Source organism: Sapajus apella, unplaced genomic scaffold (assembly GCF_009761245.1).
Source record: "Sapajus apella isolate SASKATOON/1434 unplaced genomic scaffold, GSC_monkey_1.0 scaffold51, whole genome shotgun sequence".
Lineage (NCBI taxonomy): Eukaryota > Metazoa > Chordata > Mammalia > Primates > Cebidae > Sapajus > Sapajus apella.
Window position 1 is genome coordinate 15,888,809 of NW_022436991.1, and position 6,000 is coordinate 15,894,808.

The 6,000-nt window shown below is 46.9% G+C and overlaps 1 pseudogene; it reads right to left on the reverse strand.

Moving 5' to 3' along the window:
- Positions 1-367: 367 nt before the first annotated feature.
- LOC116526764 lies at positions 368-467 on the reverse strand (annotated as a pseudogene).
- Positions 468-6,000: the final 5,533 nt, after the last annotated feature.

Genomic DNA, 6,000 nt, shown 5'->3' on the forward strand with positions numbered 1-6,000 from the left:
GGTACAGAGTAGGTGTATATATTTATGCATTTCATGAGTTTTTTTTTTTTTTTTTTTTGAGATGGAGTCTTGCTCTGTTGCCAGCCTGGAGTGCAGTGGCGCAATCTCGGCTCACTGCAACCTCTGCCTCCTGGGTTCAAGCAATTCTTCCGCCTCAGCTTCCCGAGCAGCTGGGACTACAGGCGCGTGCCACCACACCTGGCTAATTTTTGTATTTTTAGTAGAGACGGGGTTTCATCATGGTGAGAATGGTCTCGATCTCTTGACCTTGTGATCCGCCCGCCTTGGCCTCCCAAAGTGCTGGGATTACAGGCATAAGCCACCGCACCCGGCCTCATGAGGTATTTTGATACAGACATGTAATCACAAAAATATGCAAAGCTTCACAAATTTGCATGTCATCCTTGCTCAGGGGCTATGCTAACCTCTGTATAATGTTTTCGTATATGTGGCCAGGCGTGGTGGCTCATGCCTGTAATCCTAGCACTTTGGGACGCTGAGGCGAGCAGATTGCCTGAGCTCAGGAGTTCCAGACCAGCCTGGGCAACATGGTAAAACCCCGTGTATATGAAAAATACAAAAATTAATAGGATGTGGTGGCCTGCGCCTGTAGTCCCAGCTACTTGGGAGACTGAGGTGGGGGGATCACTTTAGCCCAGGAGGTTGAGGCTGCAGTGAGCAATGATGGCGCCACCACACTCCAGCCTGGGCGACAGAGCAAGAGGTTGTCCAAAAAAGAAAAAGAAAGAAAGAAAAGCAAAGCCAGATGAGGTGGCTCACACCTGTAATCCCAGCGCTTTAGGAGGCCAAGGCAGGCAGATGACCTGAGGTTGGGAGTTCAAGACCAGCCTGACCAACATGGATAAACCCTGTCTCCACTAAAAATACAGAATTAACCAGGCATGGTGCCACATACCTGTAATCCCAGCTACTTGGGAGGTTGAGGTGGAAGAATCACTTGAACCTGCGAGGCAGAGGTTTCAGTGAGCTGAGATGGCGCCATTGCACTCCAGCCTGGGCAGCAAAAGCAAAACTCCATCTCAAAAAAAAGAAAGAAAAAAAATGAAAGTTATATATATACACGTTTGTTATTTAAAAGTAGAGATGGGAGTTGGGTACAATGGCTCCTACCTGTAATCCCAGCACTTCAGGAACTGAAGAAGTAGGATCCCTTAAGTCCAGGAGTACAAGACGCGTCTTTATGTAAAAACAAAACTGGCAGGGCGGTGTGGCTCACGCCTGTAATCCCAGCACTTTGGGAGGCCAAGACAGGCAGATCACAAGTTCAGGAGTTCAAGACCAGCCTGGCCAATATCATGAAGCCTCGTTTCTACTAAAAATACAAAAATTAGCCAGACGTGGTGGTGCTCACCTATAGTCCCAACTACTCGGGGAGGCTGAGGCAGAAGAATCTCTTGAACCTGGGAGGCAGAGGTTGCAGTAAGCCAAGATCATGCCATTGCACTCCAGCCTGGGTCACAGAGTGAGACTCTATCTCAAAAGAACAAAACAAAACAAACACACGGCCAGGCTTGGTGGCTCACACCTATAATCCCAGCACTTTGGCAGGCCGAGGGAGTCAGATCACCTGAGGTCAGGAGTTCGAGACCAGCCTGACCAACATGGTGAAACCCCATCTCTACCAAAAAAATTAGCTGGACATGGTGGCGCATGCCTGTAATCTCAGCTACTCCAGAGGCTGCAGCAGAAGAATTTCTTGAACCCAGGAAGTGGAGGTTGGAGTGAGCTGAGATCCTGCCACTGCACTCCAGCCTGGTGACCGAGCAAGATTCCATTTCAAAATAAAATAAAACAAAACAAACAAACAAAAAAACTGGCCGCCGCTGTGGGTCACACCTGTAATCCCAGCACTTTGGGATGCTGAGGCAAGAGGATCACCTGAGATCAGAAGTTTAAGACCAGGCTGGTAAACATGATGAAACCCTCTCTCTACAAGAATATAAAAATTAGCTGGGTGTGGTGTCCCACATGTGTAATCCCAGCTACTTGGGAGGCTGAGGCATGAGTCATTTGAAACTGGGAGGCAGAGGTTGCAGTAAACTGAGATCCTGCCACTGCACTCTGGCCTGGGCAACAGAGAAAGATTCCGTCTAAAAAAAAAAAAAAAAAAAAAAGTTATCTGTGGCTAGACATTTAGGTTGTTTCAAATGTTTGTGTTATGACAAACAGGATTTCTGGGAATATGTTTATTATTTTATTATTATTGCTGACATAAAATTCACATACATAAAATGTACCTTTTAAAGTGTGCTATTTGGAGGCTGGGCGTGGTGGCTCACACCTGTAATCCCAGCACTTTGTGAGGCCAAGGCAGGTGGATCACAAGGTCAGGAGTTCAAGACCAGCCTGGCCAATATGATGAAACCCCATCTGTTGGAAAAAAAAAAAAAAAAAAAGGTAAAGTGTGCTATTTGGTAGTTTTAGTATATTCACAAAGTTGTACAACCATTGCCATTATCTGATTCTGGAGCCATTCAGAAACACCCATTTTTTTATGGCTGTGTGCACATATGTGAGCAGAAGGCACCTGTGAAGGTGCAGCTGATGGGCTTTGTGGTGATGAGTCCTTCCAATGCAAAGAAAGCTGGGCCCAGAGGCTCCAGATCACCCCATTACCCCTGCTACACTGAGCAATTTGCAATGACTGCCAGTCCCTCAGGGAAAGTTAGTTCTATTTGGATTTTTGCACATTGGATTTCCTTAAAGCAGGCTAGGCCCCTAAATATTCTAGTTAGAACAGGTGAATAATAGAAAATGCCCCAGTAACATGGGAGTTGTAATATTTCAATTCACAGACCTTGCACTTGTGTGGTCCTTTAAAAACCTAAGTCAGGTGATGTCATTCCTTTGCTTTCAAAACTCTCAAAAAAGAAGAGGAAAAAAGTGGCCAGACGTGGTGGTTTATGCCTGTAATCCCAGAACTTTGGGAAGCTGAGGTGGGCAGATCACAAGATCTGGAGTTTGAGACCAGCCTGGCCGATATGGTGAGACACCGTCTCTACTAAAAAAAAATAATAATAACAAAAATTAGCTGGGCATGATGGCGAGCACCTGTAATCCCAGCTACTCGGGGGGCGGAGGCAGAAGAATCGCTTGAACCTGGGAGGCGGAGGTTGCAGTGAGCCGAGATCGTACCACTGCACTCCAGCCTGGGCAACAGAGTGAGGCTGCGTCTCAAAAAAACAAAAAACAAAACAGAACAAAAGGCCAGGTGCAGTGGCTCACACCTGTAATCCCAGAACTTTGAGAGGACGAGGCAAGTGGATCATGAGGTCAGGAGTTCAAGACCAGCCTGGCCAAGATGGTGAAACCCCACCTCTACTAAAAATACAAAAATCAGCTGGGTGTTGTGGCAAGCACCTGTAATCCCAGCTACTCGAGAGGCGAGGCAAGAGAATCACTTGAACCTGGGAGCTGGAGGTTGCAGTAAGCTGAGATCGTGCCACTGTACTCCAGCCTGGGCAACCAGAGTGAAACTCCCTTTCCAAAAAAAAAGAAAAAAAGAAAAAGCCTGCTGCAAAGGAAAAAGGACTCCCCCAGCACCGGAGCATGGTCGAGGTCCACAAAACAGTAGCCATCAGGGTGATTCTTATGTAAATGTTCTGAATAATAATACCGTCAACATTTATAGAACTAGGTGTCAGGCTCTGTTAGGCGCCCACATCAAGGGCAGATCTTCTAGTCCCTAACTCTTTCCCTAAAACTAGCTTCTGCTCTCCAAGTCCCACTGGGAATGAGGAGGAGGGGCTCTCAGTGATGTAAATGAGTGTTGACTTTTTTTATTAACAAAACAATGAGTCCTTGGAAGTATACAATGGAAATGTTTAGTACTTTGAAAGGAGAGAAATCAGTTAACAAGTGCTTACTGATACACTCACACCCAGCTTTACTCGTTAATAACATTTCCCAAAGCCTACAGATTGGAATCCAGGCAAGGGCCCTAAGGGGGATGTGAACTGTGGCCTGTTACTTGAGGTCACTGTGTTTCAGGTTAATGCAGGAAAACAGGGAGGTAATGAGGCTGACTTCTTGGGGCTTTGGAGAAATGTTTATAAAGAGTTTGGCACTTAACTAGAAAGGAGGCAGTTTTCCTTATCTAAGGAAATAATTTAACCCCAAACCTCCCTACCTCACTCCTGCTTCAGAAGTGTAGGAGACTCCCCTAGATTTCTGAGACTTAATTCTGGCATCACAGAGCCACTGTCGGTTTCCTGGGGGAAGACAGGACGGAGGAACAATGTGTGAAATCAAGACTGAGGATGCCGGCCAGACGCGGTGGCTTATGCCTGTAATCCCAACACTTTGAGAGGCCGAGGTGGGCAGATCACCTGAGATTAAGAGTTCAAGACCAGCTTGGCCAACATGGTGAAACCCAGTCTCTACTAAAACTACAAAAATTAGCTGAGCGTGGTACCGCATGCCTGTAATCACAGCTACTAGGGAGGCTAAGGCAGGAGAATTGCTTGAACCCACGAGTTCAAGAAGTGAGCCAAGATTGCGCCACTACTCTCCAGCCTGGGCAACAGAGTGAGACTCCATCTCAAAAATAAATAAATAAATAATAAAAAAGACTAAGGATGCCTAGAGCCATTGTGCTAGGCGCAGAACAGGCTAGTTAAACAAGCAATAGAGAGATGAGATACCTAAATGTATGTATAAGTATTTAAAAAATAGAGACAGGGTCGGCTGGGCGAGGTGGCTCATGCCTATAATCCCAGCATTTTGGGGAGGCCAAGGCGGGCAGATCATCTGAGGTCAGGAGCTGAAGACCAGCTTGGCCAACATGGTAAAACCCCATCTCTACCCAAAATACAAAAAATCAGCTGGGCATGGTAGTGGGCGCCTGTAGTCCCAGCTACTCAGGAGGCTGAGGCAGAATTGCTTGAACTCGGGAGGTGCAAGGTGCAGTGAGCCATGGCTCTCCAGCCTGGGCAACAACAGTGAAACTCCATCTGAAAAGCAAAATAGAGACAGCATCTCACTATGTTGCCCAGGCTAGTCTTGAACTCCTGGCCTCAAGCAATTCTCCCACCTTGGACTCCCAAAGTGATGGGATTACAGGAGTCAGCCTCTGTGCCTCGTGGAGATATACTTTTTAATTTTATTTATTTATTTGACACAGAGTCTTGCTGTCACCAAGGCTGGAGTGATCTCGGCTCACTGCAACCTCCATCTCCTGGCTTCAAGCGATTATCCTGCCTAAGCCTCCCAAGTAGCTTGGATTACAGGTGCCTGCCACCACACCTGGCTAATTTTTGTATTATTTATTTATTATTAATTAATTAATTATTTTTATTTTTGAGACAGAGTCCTGCTCTGTTGCCCAGGCTGGAGTGTAGTGGTATGATCTGGGCACTGCAGCCTCTGCTTCCTGGGTTCAAGGGATTCACCCACCTCGGCCTCCCAAAGTGCTGAGATTACAGGCATGAACCACTGAGCCCAGCCATGGACAGATTTTTTTTTTTTTTTTTTTTTTTGAGACGGAGTTTCACTCTTGTTACCCAGGCTGGAGTGCAATGGCGTGATCTCGGCTCACCGCAACCTCCGCCTCCTGGGTTCAGGCAATTCTCCTGCCTCAACCTCCTGAATAGCTGGGATTACAGGCACGCGCCCCATGCCCAGCTAATGTTTTGTATTTTTAGTAGAGATGGGGTTTCACTATGTTGACCAGGATGGTCTCGATCTCTTGACCTCGTGATCCACCCGCCTTGGCCTCCCAAAGTGCTGGGATTACAGGTTTGAGCCACCGCGTCCGGCTAACAGATTTTTATTTTTATTTATTTTAAGACAGAGTCTTGTTCTGTCACCCAGGCTGGAGTGCAGTGGTGTGATCGCAGCTCACTGAAGCCTCTGCTTCCCAGGTTCAAGAGATTCTCCTGCCTCAGCCTCCTGAGTAACTGGGATTACAGGCGTGCACCTGGCCTGTAGAAATACTTAGAAAAACAAAACAAGGCCGGGCACAGTGGCTCACACCTGTAA